Source organism: Cryptomeria japonica, chromosome 3 (genome assembly GCF_030272615.1).
Source record: "Cryptomeria japonica chromosome 3, Sugi_1.0, whole genome shotgun sequence".
NCBI lineage: Eukaryota > Viridiplantae > Streptophyta > Pinopsida > Cupressales > Cupressaceae > Cryptomeria > Cryptomeria japonica.
Genome location: NC_081407.1, coordinates 63,844,586 through 63,865,736, shown reverse-complemented (window position 1 = coordinate 63,865,736; position 21,151 = coordinate 63,844,586). Strand labels below are relative to the sequence as shown.

Below are 21,151 nucleotides of genomic sequence, written 5' to 3'. Positions count from 1 at the left end.
GCTGAATGGGGTTTTAAGGTTGTTTACTGAGTTTTATGTTTGATATTTTGATGCCAATGGATTGTATAGGGTTTAATTCATGAATAGTGCCAATCAACCACAACTTGGAATTGAAAATGTAGAGATAAAAATTGTCTGATAATTAATTTCAGAATTCTGATTTAGGAGTAGCAATATAATAATTTTCAGATTCAAGAAATCTAATTCTCTAGGACAACAAAATTGCATACCAGGAGTCCCACGCCTAGCCTGGAATGAGTTTTATTGAAGACTTGGAACATAACACAATCTATGAGCTTCCAACTACTGAAGGTGGCTCCAAATAGTTTCATTTGCTCCTACAACAATTACCAAAAACAAATACTAGAAATCCATTGAGTCCCATGCTTGGCTCCCGAGCAGGGACAAAACAACAATCTGGACTAATATGAACCTCTGAAGCCTGCTGAAATCATCAACTCTTTGTAAGAAGATGCCAACAATGAAGATCATACAAGTTTCAACCCTTATTTGAGTTGGTACGACCAACACTTGCAACTTGGAGCCTGCTGAATGGTACGGCCAGCAATGGGAAAGGTACGACTGGCTTAATGTTGCTTTGGAACACTAATATATGCTGATAAAAATATCTGATCTACAATTATATTCTGATATCTCATTTCTGTAACCAAATGTGAGTGCAAATTGGCTTGTAATGAAGTCCAATGATGCCCAAATGAAGACCTTGTGTAGATCTTCCGAAACAGTGAACTGGGTTGTTGTCCAATTTACAATTTTTTCAAGGGTTTCCATCCTCAAGGTACCTAATTTGCTGCTAAAACCTGCTCCAGCTCCAAATTCCAAAAATGCTCATGTAAAAAATGAATGAGCAAATGGCTGCTTGCAGGTTACTTTATTCTCTCAAAACCCTATTTCGATTTTAGGGTTTCTTTTCCATTATTTTCTCTCTTTAATAATGTCTTTATTTGATTTTTAATCAAATCATTTCCTCCTTTAAGAGATAATATCCACTCCAAGCGTCTTTTATTCATGACATAAGTGGCCCCCTTTTTAAAACAACATTAAGCTACTAGGGGTGCGTGCCAAGGGGGTACTTTATTAATTTTTATATTGCTTTATTATATTTAATTAAGCATAAGCTGACCCCCATCATACTTTGATTTGACATTCTGGAATTGACATTTGGCAATCTCACGCAAAACTAAAGCTGCCATTAGTACAAGGGCGATGTCTTGATGTAGCAGTGCAATTGACAGTCTCCTCTTAAGAAATAGGGATTCTCCTAATAAAAAGGACATCTGACGGCATGGTAACTCACACTTCAATTTGGGTTTAATGAATGGACATGGATCTTCCTTTTGATTAGATTAGCTCACAAATTGCTATCTTTAAAGGAAATGAACTCTTGTTTGCCATCTCTTGAGCGCTTACTCGATATGTAGGGTGGACCCACTGTTGCATTGAGTAGATTGTCTCAAATCGATGATAAACACTCCTAAGTCACTTTGTTATGTTCCTCGACTGTCCGGGTGGTGAAATAGTCAATTGGCAATACCCTTCTAAAAAATAGGAAACTACCCCAGAATTCCCAAAGCGCCTCCAATACTCAGAAGGTCACCAAACCCCCAAATGGGCACCTGTTGACATGTCTAATATTGTTGAACTTGCGACTTCATCTGGCCAATGCAGAATAGAATGTACTCGTTGAGTATCCTATCCTCTCTTGAGATAAGGAAATCCCTAATGTTGGTTTTGTTGATCAAAGGGGATGACCTCAAGGTTTTGATTGTCAGGTCTTGATTGCGGGATTACTCAGTGGTCGATGTGATTTGCTGGGAGCACAAGGGGACTTACGATTTGCAACAAGTTGGTCTGTTGCAATTCTCGAATTACGTAATAAAGAGCAAAAGGAAAGGGTTTAGGAGACCTAAAACTAACAAGATTGGTATGCGGGTAGACGGATTCAACATAACCAATGCTTGGCCAGAATAGCTCACAACTTTGTAGGAACGGTGCAATTTTCAAAGGGACTTGGAAGGTTTTCAGACTGGAGACGCACAGCTAAGCACCCAATTCTGGCGCAACTCAGACGGACACCTGCAATTGAACTAAGCACAATTAAAGGCTCAAGTTAACCATACAAAATGACACACAATCAATATATCCTCAATGGTATGAGCTTGAATCTATCAAATACCTGCACACCCAAAACAGAAAGATCTATCTAAAATGCTAAAAGAAACCATGCAAATAGGATGAAAACAAGACAATAAACACCAAATCAATGTTTATATATTGATTTCAGCTGCCTATTACAACAATTTCTGCAGCATCTCTTTGCTACTGCTTAAAATCCAACCTATTCTAACTCTAAAATCCAACTACAAAATTCTAACTACAAAATTCTCTCTAACTGTCTAACTATCTAACCATCTAACTCTTTACAAAAGAAAGGCCTTTGCCTTTTATAGTTTTTACAATATTGAATCAGAGGCTAGGATTGACTGCATCCAAGGGCTGCTGCCTGCCATCTAAAAGCTGGCAGCCTTAACCCATGCCCAATCAATTCTCAGTTATCCAACCAACCACAATTCCAACTACCTGCCACTATTTGGCTTTAATTTGGTCAATTTGGCAGCTGGACATAACTGTCCACAAAAATATCTTGCGTGGGACCCATAGGCAGTTTTATAATAAAATAGTTTCAATTTAAAAAAAAACTGAACTTCTGGAGTCAAATCCAGTTGTGTACTTTTCTTGAGAATGCATGATTGTTGCATTGGGAGTGTTCTTCGGTCTTTGGTGGTGAACTTTAACTTTTTGCCCGGGTGGCACGCTTCCCAATGCTTCATCGCTTTGATCTTGCACTGCATCTTTTCTCCTCCAGCTTCCAGCGCTTGGCCTTGGTTGCGATCCCTCTTCGATTTGCATTTTCAGGCCTTCGCTTGGTTCTCTGCAATGGCGTCCTACGACCTGCAAACTATTAATCCCATTTTAATAAATTAATTTGAAAAATTAAAATTAATTTAACAAACATTAAATTTAACCCCTGGAGGGTCATTTGAAAATTTCCCAAGTTTTAACGCTTTTACTCCTTTCGCGAATTTAGTTGTTCCTGGCAATTCTGGGCAAGAGGGGCGTTCGAAAACTTTTTAAAAAAAGTTCCTACTTAGACGTTTTCGAAATTTGGCCTAAATGACACTTCCACAAACTTTAAGTTAATGCATTACTATTTTATTTTCACATTTTCGGGGGGTTTAAGAGCAATTGCAAGGTTTTTAAAACTTTAACATTTTTGCCCCTTTATGGCAAATTTCGAGATTGTGGGTACTATTGAAAGTTTTAAAAACTTTGACATTTTCACCCCTTTATGGTGAATTTCGGGATTTTGGGCACTTTTGCAAACTTTGGGATTTTGGGCACTTTTGCAAACTTCAGGATTTTGGGCACTTTTGCAAACTTCAGGATCTTGGGCACTTTTGCAAACTTCTGGATTTTGGGCACTTTTGCAAACTTCGGGATTTTGGGCACTTTTGCAAACTTCTTTCCCTTTCGCACTGCGATTTTTGGCATTTTGAGGGGGTTTTGCAAATTTTAAAAACTTTTCAACTATCACTTGTCCCTCATTGTGCAATTTCTGGTGAATGGGAGGAGTTTGTCAAGTTTTACCTCTTGTATTTTATCCAATACTGGCGAATTTCGGGGATTTTCAGACCTTCTGCAAAGTTTTAAAAATTTTGACATTTTTTTGTATTTACCCTCCAAATTGCGATTTTCGGGATTCTGGTGGCATTTGCAAGTTATGAAAATCACGATTTACTTTGGATGGCAAATTTCGGGTTTTGGGTTTATGATTCAAACTTTTATATTTCCCACTTACCCCTTATAGTGCGATTTTCGGGGTTTCCAGGGGGTTTTGCAAACTTTAAAAAACTTTCCAACTTACCCTTATAAAGCGATTTCGGGGTTTATGAGGAGTTTGCAAGTTTTTAAACTTTTTCGCACTTTTACCTCATAGTGCGATTTCGGCATTCTGTGGCACTTTGCAAACTTTCTTAATTTTAACATTCCTCCCTTAATAGTGCGAATTTCAGGATTTGAAGGAGTTTTGTCAGTTTTTGACACTTTGCATTCTTTATCTCCTTTGTATCCCTTGGTGAAAATCGGCATTTCAACGTCATTGCAAGCTTTAACTCTTTCCTCACATTTAGGCGATTTTGCGAGAATTGGGGAGTTTTAAGTTCGCAATATGGCCCTAAGGCCGAATTTGGTTTTAGCGGCACTTAAGCCTTCATATCCCCTTCCTCTTCCGCAAGGACAGAAAGGCACAAACTGGGGGGTCCCTGTCCAAGACGGGGATGGGTGTGCGATTCACACAACAACACCCCATCCACCACGTTAGCCCATGGGAACCTTGATTATAGGCTAACCCATGCTGACAACTGGACTGTCTAAGGAAGGGACATATCATTCCTAAGGTGAGCGATGGCTTATATATTCTGGCAAACAAGTGTTGTTTATTTGGCAATGAACTGAGGAATTTCGTTGCACTTGGCATGGACTGTAGAATGTCATGAGGGTAGTGAATTGTTACATGGTTGTGAATCATTACTCCTATAATAAATCGCTTAGTATACATGCTTATCGTGTTTGTCACTGTTCGTGAGAGTTGGTCATGGAGCACATGATCATTATTTCTAACGATAGCGTTCCAGTGATGCAGATGGGAATTATTTGTTCGGAAGTAGCAAGCATTAGGAAATAAAGGGAACCCGATATCGGGTAGAGCTCACTTGGCCAATTTCAGACAACTCATTCCTATTGTATTCGTGGTTCAATCCATTCAACACATTCAGGTGCACAATATTATTCTCAGATACTTTTAATATACAAATTTCTGTTGTTATGAATGTCTCCTTTACTCTGCATCAATAAGTAATCTGAGAAATATAAACAAAATCAGTTCAAACAAAAACTGCACCAATGATTTAGTGACAAGAAAAAACAATTTGCATCAAATCAAATACTAATCAACAGAATAAAATGAAATTGTTTGACAAAATTCTTGAATTAGAAGGTGAAATTTAACAGGGGATATTTCAAAAGCATCAAAATAGCAGTAAAAATAACTGCATTCCTATAGTGACACATTGTCAATTGGTTACTTCCTTTTGGAAGAAATGGAATAACATATGAAGAGGCTAGGAAGTATGCCTAATGGTCAAAGAATGGAAGACAACAACAAAGTTGCAATGGAGAAGGTTAGTGGTAAGGATGTAGGTGAAGATAAAATGTTGAAGTGAACATCACAAGCATGCTAAACAAACAAGTTGCAAGGGAAACACTTAATGAGATGTAGAAGCCATTAGCTATAATACTTGAGAAAAAGATGTAAAAACATATAAAGAGATTTAGAGAATAAAATAAAATGAAAGATGGAAGCAAGGCTTAGATCATGATTGGAAAGTATTATTGGAATAACGTTACAACTTAAACTATAGATGGGCACTAGGTTTGTAGTAGAGCAATCTAGTAGCAAATGGGAGGTCCTAGATTTTTTCCCTAGCTGGTCCATGGAACCATAATATTGTAGTTGAGACAGGCTAGGAGGACTGAGCACCAAAGTTTGGCTTGGAAGGGTGGTGCAGTGATGGAATAACAATCCATACTCTAGGCTATTAAGGGTTGATAGCTCAGTGATAGAGCATCTCAGCTGCAAATGGTAGCCCTAAGGTCAAGTCAATGGGAATTTAACAGCTATTGTTATGTGGAATTATTTTATAAATATATTTGAGTTCTTGAATACATGTTTAAACTTATAAGCTTTTTGCAATGTCCCTATTTTCATGAGGATCAGTCCACAGAGGAGTTTGGCCTCTTAATTGACCCTTGTAGGCCAAGGAGTTGATGAGAGGGTCGCTTGTGCAGCTGCTTGTGGCTTCACATTCCATTTTTTATATGATTTTTCGTGAGATGATGAATTCTCATGTATGATGTCATGTGTGTTGCACTTTATATTCATAATGATATTTAAATTATCTAAAGTGCAAATTAAATAATAAAGTCACTTAAATAATATTAGTTTTTTAAGGGGAATCTTCTAGAAGTTCATGGGGAAGAAGTTGACAAACACCATTGTCAATGGAGGCTCAGGAGTAAATGTAGTGCCAAAAGACACATGGAAATGTCTGGGGAAGCTGAAGCTTTGGCCGCCAACCTTCCACTTGGTAGGTGCTGACCAGCATGACATCCAGCCGTTGGGAACATTGATGGCACAAAAAGTAATGATTGGGACAACAATTTTTCTTGGACTTTGTAGTTTTCCGGTTACAAAAGAAGGCGTACGATGCACTCCTTGGGAGGGGATGGTTGATTACTGCCAAGACGAATCATAATTGGAAGCGAAATGCACTCGATTGAGAGTGACGGGAGGAAGCACATCATTGACTTGAGGAACCAGGCGGTGAGTGAAAAAATGGCACCCTCAGATTCTGAGTCTGAGGGTGGAGAGTTAGGTATGGATGGAGGAAGGAAAGGCATGAAACCCAACGATGAAGGGGTGCTCGAACTGGAAGATTGCTTTGAAGATGAAATGAGTTCCCTGAATGGACTATTGTACTGGCAAATGGAGGACTATGAGGTTTTTTCTCCAACATGTAATTTTCTTGAAGCTACAACTCCTAGTGAAAAGCAATTGATGGAAGCATGTAAAGTTATGAATGATACATTTGGTAGTACGACGATGGAAAGTGGACAGAAAAAGCCCACCGGCGAAGGACAGGGGTCATACAAACAAAGGAGCTTGCATAGAAGGAAATCATACCCGTACGGAGTCAGATCGTATGCAAGCATACTATCAAAGAATATGGAATTGAGAGGAAAAATCAAACAAAAGGAACCGTACAAGCCACAACGAATTCCATCTTGGTCGTACGACACCGATTGTACACCCTACGGAGTAAGGGATCGCACAGCAAGTAGACCATACGACCCACAGAGATACACGGAGAACCTAGCCCATACACTGCATGGGGACGAAGCAAAATTGGCCACTCTAAGCACATTACGTAGCCAGGAAGCAGGAGGAACTTGACGCAGAGAAGGCAATAAAGGCAGAGGAAGTAGTCCGTACATGGTCGTACATCAACAAGGAAGTGGGTCGTACATATCCGTACGAGCTAGATCGGACCATCTGTACCATATCCATACGGGGTGTGCAGAACCGTATAGAGAAATCCGTACGGGGAATACAAAATTGCAAGGAGGAATCCATACGGAACTGACTAAAGGAGAAATCTGTACGGAGTGTGCAGAATTGGATAGAGAAATCCATATGATAATCGGTACAAGGTGTGATGGTGTGCGAAGGAAATTTGCTGAGATTCGTATGAAATTGGAAAAAATCTGTATGGTATTAGCTTAGAAGGTAAGTCCATACGATGGCAGGCACAACACAGTCCGTGAGGAGGAGGACGAAATTGATCGTGCAACAACAACCATTTGTCCGTACAAGAACCGTACGGAATTGCCAGGTGTTTACCTCACTGGGTAAATAGGAAGAATACAGAAATCGAACAGCAATGCACAATGCAAATACAAAAGAAGTACCAGAATAAGCTTGCCATTAATGTCAAAGGATGTTCATATTATAATCTGTCGTCAACATTACATGTCCTCCAACACTCGGAGGTGGTACAATATATGACAGCCGAAGGGGTGCGACACAACCGTCGCGACTCCAACTACCTACCCGTCGGCTAGCTAACTATCAATAATTAACATTACTAAACTATACATTTTTTCCCGATAACATCATCCCCCCCAAAAAAGAAGTTGTCTCCGACGACTAACAACAAAATGGAGACAATGCATATATACACCCAAAACAAAGTCAAGGAGGGGGCTGAGGAAGCGTCCCTGAAGTCGAGGGCTGAGATGTGGGTGTCTGGGCCGCCAGGCGGGCGCGGAGCTCATAGACCTGCTGGGTGCGTGCTGCCACATCCCGCTCTGCCACCAACACCTTCTCTAAGGCCGTCTTCACCATAAGCGCAGCCTCCAGTAGCTCCTTCTCCTTGGTATCGGCGGACTCTGTCATGCGAACCAACTGAGCCTGAACAACATCTAACTCTTGTTGGACGAGACTCCGCGCACTCTGCTCCTCCGAAAGACGGGTGTCCACTGCAACCTTCTCTGCGCGGGCTGTCTCAAGCTGTGCTACCAACTGTGATCTCTCGGCTGCCCATGAGGCTTGTTGTCTGGCCATGTCCTGCTCTAACTCAACTCGAGCAGCCTCGCAAACCGTAGACTCATGCTGCGTCTGGCGTAAGGCATAGTAGGCCTCCCGGTAAACTTGCTCAATCTCCCGGACGAGAGTCGTCACCCTACTCTCCACGACGGGCTGAGGCACACTCCAAGCCTCCAACATCGCATCCGTCTGGATAACTAGCCACCCTTGTGCCTCAAAACATGTAGTGAAAGCTGCGGGACAGCCGTCTCGCATAAACTGGAGGACCTGCTCTAATTCCTCCACAACCTGCTACAGAGCTCGTGTCTGAGCCGTGGCCACCACTCGCCGACCCCTCGTCACCATATCTGCCAAGTAAACCTCAATATCCTCCCCATCCAGCCCCGATGTAGGTACAGGAAGCCCACGTGGTAACTCAAAAGTCTCCTCAGGGACCACACCTGCTGCATCCTGCTGGCACAATGGTGTCTCCCCCGCCCCCTCAAGTGTAGCAGTCGCCTGCTCTGGGCCGGTAGGAACACCCTCTCCTGTCACCTGTCCCTCTGCTGGTGCCTGCGTCTCCGCCAAGGAATCCTCCAGATCCACCACCTCAGTGGGAGGCTCTCGCCAAGGTGAGAATACAGTTGCTCCTATGGGTGGCATCACTGTCATCTGGAATCTCCGGGTCAGCCAACTCCCCATAGCCGCCACCGATGGAGCTGCACTCAACACCTCCGACCCTCTCTCCCCCTCGGAAACATGTCCTGCCATGGGCTCCTCCAACAAGGAGGCAGCAACAGTCACCACTGCCTCGGATCCCACAACGTCCAGTCGCACCTGAGGCTCCGTCTCAACCATCTCCTCTGCCACGCCTCCCTCGCCTCCCTGCGGTGGACCACACGACTCCGCCCTGCTGTCAGTACATGCCTCTGCGGGAGTCAGTCCCGCGGCTGGTGCACGAGCCTGCTGCGGTGGTATGGCGGAAGGTGATGCGGCCGGCTGCATGGGCCCGAGTGTAACGGGCGTGCGGCTCTGCCCAAATGCCGGAATCGAAGTACTGCCCGCTGACGACCCCACAAGTGTGCCAAGTGGGAGTGTGGGTGGTGCAAACAACACTCGCTCTCCGGCGGGCTCCATCCTCCCCTCGTCTGTGGCCCGACTGCTGCTGTCATCCTCATCCTCCTCATCCCCGAATCCTCTGCACTGCTAGAAGTTTCTCGCCCACTATCAGGTTCTGCTGAGGTGGTCTCGAATATCCTTTTCCGCTTCGCGGAAGAGTGGCCAATGTCAAGGTGTCTCCAATGCATGATAGGAGGCTCACCGTCTGCCAATGGTCTCTGTGGCTGTATCTCCAATTCTGTCTCCGGTACTACTTCTCGAGTGGCCTCCAGAAACAATCCGATGGCATAGTGGGGCATGTAAAACGTGCGATGCTCCATCATCAAGAACTCGCACATCCGCTCTGATAACAATGTAGCCCAATCATACACAACGCCATTCAGAAGTCCATTCATCAATATGATCTGTGGAAGAGCGATGTCCGATGCCCTACCAGACCCTGTCAACCTGCTCTTGATGACGTCCATTATGCACCGCCAATGGCCCTCTGCAACAAAAGACCTACGGATCCCACGGCTCTTCGTGGCATCAACAATGCTCTCTAATTCTGCTGTGGTTAAGTCTCGGGATACTCGTTTAATCCAATATTCTTTTTCCTCCCGCGTCATCTTCTTAGCTTTCAATTCCACTTTCTTGCCATGTACTCCTAGAATGCCAAACACTCGTAAAATCTACAGGTTTGAAGGATACCGTGATATCTTTCCCCAGGTACTCAAAAGTACTCGTCCGTGAATGGCTATCAAAAGTATCAACCATGAATCATAATGCTCCCTCATACTCACGGATAGCAAACACAGGCATTCGGACGACCCACTCCACTCCTGCTTTCCGAAGGCTCTTCTTTACCAAATCATCATCTGGTGTATCTTGCCACCACTTCCTGCATTCGGACCCATTCAATCCCTCAAAGGTGATATGCTGTGGGGTCAATGCGTTCTTCCCTCGTGCGGCATGCTGCTGTGGTGCCTTTCTCTTCTGCCTGGCGTGCATTGTTTTACCGGCTATGCGAACACCCGAAGGAAGAACTCGCGTATCCTTATTCATGTGGCTGCCCTCTTGCAACCGTTTTTTCCAATTCCTTTTTCCTGCGGACTCCATTAGTTTCCTGATTCTTGATTTTAGCCGTGTCGTTGCAAAAAGCGGCTAACTGCCTCCGGGCAGCTAAGACTGTGCGGAGGGGATCCCTTGTATGTGCCTGTGCATTGGGCGTGCGGTAGACAACGGGAGGAGCCAACCCAAGCTTGTCGCTGTGGACTTGTTTGTGTCTACGTGCCCACCGCACGGTAGACTTTGTTCGTGGCTTCGCGCTGCCTGTGTGCGGTGCGTTTTGTTTTATTGACCGCACGGGCTTCTTCCTTCTTCGCTTCCACCGCACGGTGGCTTCCTTCTTCCTTGCGCGTTGTTCGGCGGGGGTTAGCGGTGGTGCGGGGTTCAAGCGCTGCGTTACCTGGCACAAGCTAACGCCGACTTTGTGTGGGCCAACGATGCGAATGGTGTCTCCTTCGTGCGGCGTTTCCCTTCCCCTTCGACGATTTAAACTTGCGTGGCGTTTCCTTCGTTCCCCCCGGCGGCATCTCCTTCTTTTCCTTCCTCGCCGTGGTAGCTTCTACCTCTCCTCGGCGGTGTGCGGCGTTGCGTGGTGGCGTGGTGGTGCGGGGTTCAGCGGCTACTTTTCTTTTCCCTTCGGCATGTGCGGCGTCCTTGTTTCTTCTATCCTCGGTGGTGTCTTGTTGCCTCCGTTTGGTTTATAGCTTGGACGACATTTATATCGGTTTTGCGGGCCTTCGGTGGCTTCCACCGCACGGTGGTATCCACCGTTGGTGGTGCCACTACGTGTCCACCGTACGGTGGTCTTTTTTTTTTTTTTTTTTTTTAAAAATTTTTCTTTTATATATACTTTTTTTTTTTTTTTTTCAAATTTTTGTATATATATATATTTGTTTTTTTTTCCATTTTATATATATATATATATTTTTTCAAATTTTCTAATTTTTAGTTGCGGCCGTCTGACTGGAGGTTCCCGGTTCCCTCCGTTCGTGATAGACCTTTAGTTTGGACCTGTTGACTGCGTCTGGTATCTCCTTCCCGTCCAGCGTCCATAACTTTATCGCCCCGTTCGTGTTGACCTCACGTATCCGGAAGGGCCCTAACCATCGAACTTTGAATTTCCCCGGTTTAATTTGGTTTCGTCCATTATATTTCAAAACCAACTGCCCCGGGGTGAACCTCGCCCTCCGAATGTGTTGGTCGTGCCAATGTTTCCTTCGTTGCGGGGCCACGTCTGTCACCCATTGTGCCATCAGCCTTCGTTCATCGAGTTTTTTTAGGGCGTACAGGCGCTCCCTCAGGCTCTCCATATCGCCAAGTTTATTCTCAATAGCAATTCGGAGACTTGGCACCATGAACTCTATCGGTACTACCGCTTCCTGTCCGTACATTAATTGAAATGGTGTCTGGCCCGTCGTTACTTTGTAGGTGGTGCGGTATGCCCATAACACCGACGGTAGTCGCTCCTCCCAATCTTCCTTTTCTACCCCGCACGACTTATAGATGACTGAAACCAGAATCTTGTTGGTCGCCTCCGCCTGACCATTGGCCCTCGGATAATACGGACTGGACAAGGAGTGAAAATTTTTGAACTCCGTCGTGAGGAGTCTCACCACATGGTTCACAAAATGGCCCCCTCTGTCACTGGTTATCTGGAGCGGAATTCCATATCTTGTGATAATTTGTTCATAAATAAATCTGGCTGTACTCACAGCGGTGTTATTAGGTAGGGCCCGTGCTTCGACCCATTTTGTCAAGTATTCCGTAGCTACCACGATGTATGTACATCGCCGTGGTCTGCTGACTTTTAAAGGCCCCACAAAATCAAGCCCCCAACGTTCGAATAACTCTTGTGCCGCTGAAGGGTTCAATGGCATGAAGTCTCGTTTTAGTGGTTTTCCGGCCCTCTGGCATGTATCACAGCTTCCGACCCATTCTCTGGTGTCACTGTGTAGTGTCGGCCACCATAGTCCAGCTAACAGTACTTTCCTGGCCGTCGTGTCCGGCCCCATATGACCTCCTGCGGGTCCTTCGTGTGCTTCCTTCAAAATCCCCGGTATCTCTTCCTCCATCACGCATCGGCGGAGTACTTGATCTGTCCCCATTTTGTAAAGGAGTCCATTGATCAGTTGGAACGTTCGGCTCCTTAGGACCAATTTGCGTCGTTCCCCTGGTGGCATGTCCCGAGGGAACTGGGACATCGATAGGTACTCGCCAATATGAGTGTACCAGGATGGTAAAACCGCAATCCGGAATAAGTGCGCATCCGGGAAATCATCATTCACCCCCTCCGCTCGTTCTCCCGACTTGATTCGTGACAGTTGGTCAGCGATCACATGGCTCTTCCCTGGCCGTACTATAATGTTGAATGTGAATTCTTGCAGTAATAACAGCCACCGACTCACCCGTCCTTGAATAATAGGTTTATTCACCAAGTACATCAAAGCTTGGTGATCTACATAGAAGGTGAAGGGTGTCGCCAACAAATAATGCCGGAACTTCTGTACTGCATAAACCATGCCGAGCGCTTCCCGTTCGGTTGTACTGTAATTCTTCTCAGCTTTCGAGAGTAGTCTACTGGCGAAGTAGACCGGGTGATCCAACCCATGATCCCCAACTTGTGCTAATGTTGCACCTATTGCATAGTTGGAGGCGTCAACGTGCACATGAAATTCTCTGTCCCCAGTTTGGGTATGCCAATATTGGTGCCGCCAACAGTCGTGATTTCAATTCTTCGAAAGATTCCGACTGCGCCGTTCCCCATACGTACGGTTCCCCTTTTCTTGTGAGGTTATCCAGGGGGTAAGATATCTGGGAGAAATTTTTTATAAACCTTCGGTAATATCCGATGTGTCCCAAAAAAGATTTTACCCCTGAGACATCCTGTGGGGGTTCCATCTCCACAATCACCCGAACTTTATCCGGGTCTGTTTTAAGTCCCGCTTTACACACTATGTGCCCGAGTAGTCTACCCTGAGGTACCATGAATCTGCATTTCTTAGGGTTCAGTGCGAGTCGTGCCCTCCGGCACCTGTCCATACATTCTCCCAGTGCCTTCAGATGCGTCTCCTCCCCGCTGTAGATGGACCAATCATCTAGGAACGCCTTGAAGTTACCCACGGACATCTTATCAAAAATGTGGAGAATTATTCGTTGGAACGTTGTCGGAGCATTGCAGAGACCAAAGGGCATCCGGTTGTAAGCATATACTCCGTCCTCCACCACAAATGTCGTCTTCAGCGTATCTTCCTCCGCTATTGATATCTGATTATAGCCGGAAAATCCATCCATAAATGAATAGATTTCATGGCCGGCCACCTCTTCAAGAATAGAGTCCGTGAACGGTATGGGAAATGGATCTTTGATGGTAACTGCATTGAGTCGCCGGAAGTCAACACAAATCCGGATCTCGTTACCATCCTTTTTGAGAGATATTACGATGGGGGATACCCATTCGCTATTCTGCACCCTAAAAATAATCTTGGCCTCCAGCATTCGTTCAATCTCTTTTTGTACTTTTGCAGCATAGTTTTTATTCATCCTGTACGGTCGCTGCCGTACTGGTACTGCGCCTGGTACCAACAGAATACGATGAACACATAACTCCGGTGGGACTCCCTTCAAATCCTTATAAGTCCATGCGAATACATCTTTGTACTCGGTGAAAATCTTAAATACGGCTGTTTTCAGTACTGGGTTCCAATCATCTCCTACCAGGATGATTTTTTTATCCGTCTCCGTACCTAGATTCAAAGGTTTCAGCGTCGGTTCTTCATACTTCATGGCCTCCTTGTTTCTAAATTGATGTGCGGGTACGGTGTCCATTGTGGCTTCTCCTTCCTTATACTCCCCGTATTCTGGAGGATATTGATCTGGCTCCTCTCCTTCAACGCTTAATACGTTGCAGGAGGGTGAGAACATCTCATAGTCCTCCTGCTGCCAATGGAACAATCCATTTAGTGAATTTGTGTCATCCTCCGAACAGCAACCTCCGATTTTTAATATGCCTTCGGCATCTGGGTCCATCCCCTCTCTCCCTTCATCTCGTGGGTCATTTTCCCTCTCGGATTCAGATCCCGAGGAAGAGGCAAGTTCCTCGCTCACCAACTGCGTCCGGAGATCAATAGTGAATTTCTTGCCTCCGCTCTCCATCGAGAGTGTATTTCGTTTCCAGTTGTGGTTTGCTTTCGCTGCCACCAACCATCCTCTTCCAAGTATGGCGTCATACCCTTTCTGTTTCAATGGAATGACCACGAAGTCGAGTACAAAAGGTTGTGCACCCACGGTGACTTGCTGTGCCATCAACATGCCGAGGGGTTTAATCCCGTGCTGGTCTGCACCTAGCAAATTAAACGTAGGTGGCCACAGAGTGGGCTTTCCTAGCTTTTTCCATGTGTTCTCCGGAAGGACATTTACTCCGGAACCGCCGTCTACTATAGTATCCGTCAGGATGGTGCCGAGGATACCCATCTCCACCACGACTGGGTGTCAGCCATTGTTGACGGTAAGTACAACTGGATTTGTTGCCGAGCTTCCTAGTATGGGAGCGTCCATGTCTCTCGGTTTGGGTTTATCAGCCTTTTTGCCCAACAACACTGTCCCCAATTGCGGTATGGTGTGTAGGAGGTCTTCCAGTTTCACAGGTACCTCCATTTGGAGCATCTGTCGTACAATGTTCCTCTCCGCGTCTATGCAATAGGGTCCAGATGACTCGTGTGTCTCTCCCCGTTGGGCTTTCATGGCCCTTTCTATTTCCTCCCTTGCCTCCGTCATTCTCTGCTTCTCGGTGCGGGGATGGGGGTATAGGGCTTCCTTTGCCTGCCCTCGGGTAAGAGCAAGGATGGCTTCTTTACCTCGTGTGTTGCCTTCGATATCAATCAGATTGGCCCCTACGCCAGACTTCGGACAATCGGCATCTTCATGGTCACCGGGGCAACACCACCGACATAGCTTTTGAGCGGTGTCATTGTTATTACACTCTCGTGCGTAATGACCCCATTGATTGCAAGCCCTACATTGAATCATCGGGCGTCCCTTCGCGTCGTATTGGACCCTGTTTCTGGTGGAATTATTATTATTCCCCCGTCCGCCTCGTTGGTTTCCTTGGTAGCCTCCAGAAGATGCATTATTGTTTGAATCCGATGTGGAGGGCTGCTCATGTGCAAAGAGCACTTGCTGGTTACGTGCCTTCAGATTGTATGGGCATTCCTTCGTAGAATGTCCCATGATCTGGCAGATGTCACAGAATGCCTTCTTGGGACAGACACCCTTTGTGTGGCCGCTCTCCTTACAATCCTTGCACCACAGTTCATCATCCTTGCTTGTGGTCCCCTTCATTGTCTTAAACTCTTTTAACATCCGTTCCATATCCTTCTGAAGGGCCGTGACTTTCTTCTTCGGCTTCTCATCACTGCTACTCTCTTCTTCCGACGTATCATCTTCAGAGGATGACGAAGATCTATTCTTCTTCTTTTTGGCCGTCTTATTTTCACTTTCCAAGTCCATGGCCCAGTTGTATGCATCATCGTAGGATGTCGGAGGCACAATTTTCATCTTTCGTTGTAGCTTAGGGTTCAGACCCTCGACAAACCACCGCTTCTTTAAGCCATCAGCCGGTTGGCTTTCCATCTTTCCGACTAATTCCTTTAGCCGGCGGCCATATGCCTGTACGGTCTCCTTCTTTCCTTGCTTTGTTCCATAGATTTCCGAGACTATCTCATTATCATCTCGGAGAAGCCGAAATTCCTTCTCGAATGCTTTCTTCAATTCATCCCACGTAGTTACCCCGGTTTTATCCAAGTCTGAATACCAGTCAATAGCCACTCCTCTCAGTGTGGCGGGGAACTGCTTCATCCATTCATCCTGGTCAGTCACCCCGTTGGCTGTCCAGATGGTTTCGCAGGTACGGCAATGCCGTGCGGGATCATCTTTGCTATCCCCTTTGAATTTGGGCAACTTCTGTTTGGTCGCCATTGATGGAAGTTGTCCACTTGGAGGTGGTTGTGGCCATGTCTACCCTCCGGCGCTGCTCCCTCCGATGCCGCTGATGTCTCTTGTGGTGGTGACCAAAGGTACGGTGTTTTGCCTTGTACCTACCGTGCGGTTAGCTTCCCCTTCGCCGTCACCCGTGCCCAGCTCCCTTCGGTGATCCTCCCTTTGTGGCGTGAGAGCGACTACCGTGCGGTTAGCTCCCCCTTCGCAGTCACCTGTGCCCAGCTCCCTTCGGTGATCCTCCCTTTGTGGCGTGAGAGATAAGTTTTTGAATCGATCTCGAGTCTCTTCAACTAGTTCTCTCCGTAACCTAGTTTCCTCTAGAAACTCTTCGAGGCTTCTTGCTCTACAGTAGTCCGGCGACGCGTAGAAATTCCCCTCGGCTTCTGCACCTTCCGTGACACCTCCTTGGTTCCCTTCGGGCAACCCTTCGGCAGGTCGTCCTTCGGCAAGTTGCCTCAGCCTCCGTCTACGTTCTACACGTTGTTCCAGAATCAAAGCCTTCTGCGCAGCCTCCCACTCGTCGGTTTCTAATTTCTTATTTCTGTCTTTATTCAATAAATTGGGCATTAATTGTGGTACAATTTCATGTTTCACAACACATAAACCAAAACACAACAGTCTTTATTAATTCATTCTTTTGTATACAATCAACATAATTCTTCGCTTCCAACAGTGTTCTTTATTTCTCTCCCTTCACAATTTAAGGATTATTTGTCCTTCGTCGGTCCTCTCTACGTCCGTCATCCTGGCGCTCATGAAATTCTCGTAAGATGTGCTGTCGTCGGTTCTCACGGTAGGTGTCTTCTCTGCGGTTTTGAAGAGCCAAAAATGCTTGAGCCAAAAGGTTAGGCAAATTGCTCATCAACCGATTCACCGCCGGGCTTACACCAAGCGTGCTCCACACAGCATCCTCTGGAACAGCCTCAATGGTGGCTTCCCTCCATACGTGTGTTTCGATGGCCGCCTGAAGGATGCAAGAGAAATCTTTTGTGAGTGCTCGTTCTCCTTCGAACAGTTCTTGGTGATCTTCGTCAGGGTTACTGCTCGTCCCCTCGGGCAATGGTTGTCCCATTATCCCTGTGCCATGTAGTATATTCCCGTCCCTCTCGAAATAATTTCGGCAACGGCGCCAAATGTTTACCTCACTGGGTAAACAGGAAGAATACAGAAATCGAACAGCAATGCACAATGCAAATACAAAAGAAGTACCAGAATAAGCTTGCCATTAATGTCAAAGGATGTTCATATTATAATCTGTCGTCAACATTACATGTCCTCCAACACTCGGAGGTGGTACAATATATGACAGCCGAAGGGGTGCGACACAACCGTCGCGACTCCAACTACCTACCCATTGGCTAACTAACTATCAATAATTAACATTACTAAACTATACATTTTTTCCCGATAACACCAGGCGAAGTTGGAGAAGTGCGATCGTACGGAATCAAGACGAAGGAATTGGCAGAAGGCACTTGTACGAAGTTGTGCAAGGCAACAGAAATCCGTACACAATCAGTACCAAATTCGCATGAAGGAAAAAATCCATACATAGTTCGTACACAATCAGTTGGAGGAAGGAAATTGTACACAATTCGTACGGACTTAGTTGAAGGGGGCCACACAGGCAGCGTGTACGGCAATCAATTGAGAGGGAAGCTTGGTGCAGGGGTAATTTCGTATGCACAAGTAGAAGAGGAATTTTTGTATGAAGACGAGAGGTGGTCTGTACGTAGTCCAGACCGCACGTCATGTGGATTTGAGGCAGAAATCAATGTTTTTGGTGTCTTAAAAAATCACGAAATCATGTGCGCCATGGAGTTCTGTGTGGTTTTGAAGGTTTCTCATTGGTGGGACCCTGCGAGGGGCACTGCCCCTCGACCCCGCAAGGGGTGCTTCCCCCAGACCCCCATTGGGGGCGTTGCCCCCAAACCCCATTTGATTGGGCAGGTACACTACAAGTTGGGGTTGTCCAGTGGAAGTCACTGTTTGTCGTTAGTCTTCCCGAATATTACTTGATGTTTTCTTGTCGTCTGGAAGACAACTTTTTCTTTTGGGGGGGGATGATGTTGCTGGCATAAATTGCCTATTGTTATGTTTGATAATATTTGTTATCCGACAAGGTATTAATTAATTGTATTGAGTGGGTTGTCAGTCTTGGGTAGTTATGTGTCGGTTGGTTGACGGTTGTGTAGCTCTCGGCAACCGTCGGGTCCTTTAAATATGTCGTGTACTGTCAAGGAAGTGGTATGGTATTGTTGGATCTATTGTTTTCCTTGGCCGACCATCTTTGGTCTCTTCTTTGTAATAATTGAATGTGCGAAGAAAGATATATTTTACTGTCGTGTCTGGTATGCATTGTCATGTACATTATTATTTCCTGTATTTAATTTACCAGTTGTAGTGGTAAACAATCCATAAATAAGACTCGGACCTAATTGGAATATGAATAGAATAAGCATGCAATATTAAATAAGGAAATAAGGCAATAAGGGCAGATATCAGAGTCATTTGTGCATATCTAATTCTGAGTATATCATCGAATATCACACAAATTATAATGATCGAACATCAAGAAAACACACAAACATAAGAACTAATTCTGATAATGAAAGGAAATCTAGATTAACGTTTAGCCATCCAACTGCAAATACAATTAATCTTCAGATCAGACTTAAAACAACAGTTTGATATTATTTTCAGATTTGCCCTTCTCAGCACTCTATATCCTCACAACCGCTTGTGGTCATATCCTAGGGCAAATTTGGAAAGGGGTATTACAAATGGTATCAGAGCTTTGATCCTGCCATCTTGGAGGGTAAACATAAATCAATGAATTATTCTAGTCAGTAAGAAGGAATCTAAAAATATTTGTATTTGCGTGTATGCTCCATGTTTCCATATATCCATGTGTATGCTCCGTGTTTGGTTCATGCCTCTTGTATTTCCAGCATGTTTATTCCTTGTGTGTTTCCAAAGCCATTTGATATTGGAAGTCATTTTGAACACTCCATGATCATTACTTGAGGACAAGCAATCTTGGGTGGGGCGAAATGTAATGTCCCCACTTTGAAATAGAATTTAATAGTAAGTAATAATAATAAAATTAAAATGTAAAAGAATAAAAAAATAAAAAAAATAAAAAAATATTAAAGAACATAATGAAATATAATTAAAATTTAATTAACTTAATGAATGGTCAAAAGACATGAAATGAGTAGTTGTGACTCCTTGTAACATGAGATATAAGAGGGAGAAGAGAAACCTAAATGGATTTCTCTTTTCCAAGAGATTTGACTTAAGAAAATAGGATAGTATAAAAGGATATGGAGTGAAAAGAGGAATAAGGATGGGGATTTAGGAATAAAATGGAAAATAAGAAGAATAAACATTAAATCCATAAATAGACTCAGGCCTGACTGGAATATGAATATATTAAGCATTCAATATTAAATAAGGAAATAAGGCAATAAGGACAGACATCAGAGTCATTTGTGCATATCTAATTCTGAGTATATCATTGAATATCACACAGATTATAATCATCGAACATCAAGAAAACACACAAACATAATCACACCCAAGAAGACATTTAGCAGATTGAAGAAGAACTAATTCTGATAAAGGAAATACAGATCAAACCTTTAGACATCCAACAACAAATACATCAAAGGAATTAATCCTCAGGTTAGACTTAAAACAACAATCTGATATTATTTTCAGATCTTCCCTTCTCAACACTCTATATCCTCACAACAGCTTGTGGGCAATCCTAGGGCAAATTTGGAATGGGACATTATAGGCAACCCCTAAAGCAGAACATTGGGTTGCAGAAAAACGTGTACTGAGATATGTGAAAGGGACACTTGACTTTGGCATTCTGTACAAAAGAAGCAAAGATTCTTGGCTGAATGGTTTTATGGACTTGGTTTGGGCAGGTTCTATTGATGACAGCAATTCTACTTCCGAGTATGTCTTTAGTCTTGGTAATGGTTCAGTCACATGGACCAATAAGAAGTAGCAGGCGGTAGCTCTTTCCTCAACATAAGCAGGGTATCGGGGAACTGTTAAAGTAGCATGTGAGGCAATATGGCTACGGAGGATGCTTGTTGACATGAAAATGCCTCAAGCAAGGCCTTCACCCTTGTTTTGTGACAATCAAGGGGTATTGAAACTTGCCAAGAATCCAGTATTCCACAAGTAAACCAAACATGTAGAGCTTCATTGTCACTTCATCCGACAACTTTCTGAAGATGGAACTGTGGTTTTGCAGTATGTTCCAATTGTGGACTAGACTACAAACATTCTCACCAAGTCTTTAAGCCCGGAAAAGTTTGTAAAATTTAGAGGCAACTTGGTGTAGTGGATAGGATGACAATTAAGGGAGGGTATTAACGCAATTATTGTAGTATTGATGGTCATTAGGTAATGTTTAGTTTGTTTCTATTTTACTCATTTGTTCACAATTGTGTCTTTTAGAAACATCAACTGTAATTGCCTATATGTATTCTTTCAACTTCATTGATTTAATTATTCAATTACCATTTCAGCATAGTTGTCTAGATAAGGGAACTCAAAAAGTGTTTGGATTTTATATTTGAGTGATCTGCAATAATCTCTTGAGAGTTTGTATTGAAGGAATTTGACAAGGTTTTTGATTGTTCAAGGTTGAATGAGCATGGACTTGCATAGTAGGATTTACTTTTGTCACCAAAATTGTTATGCATTTTTTAAACCACTAGGTTTGAGTCATTTGACAACATTAAG

General features: G+C 44.2%; 1 protein-coding gene across 5 annotated transcripts in view; it reads left to right on the top strand.

The window, feature by feature from the left end:
- LOC131032641 (uncharacterized) overlaps window positions 1-21,151 on the top strand; it is a 240,030-nt gene that overhangs the window by 89,408 nt on the left and 129,471 nt on the right. The gene's annotated exons all lie outside the window — the stretch shown is intronic.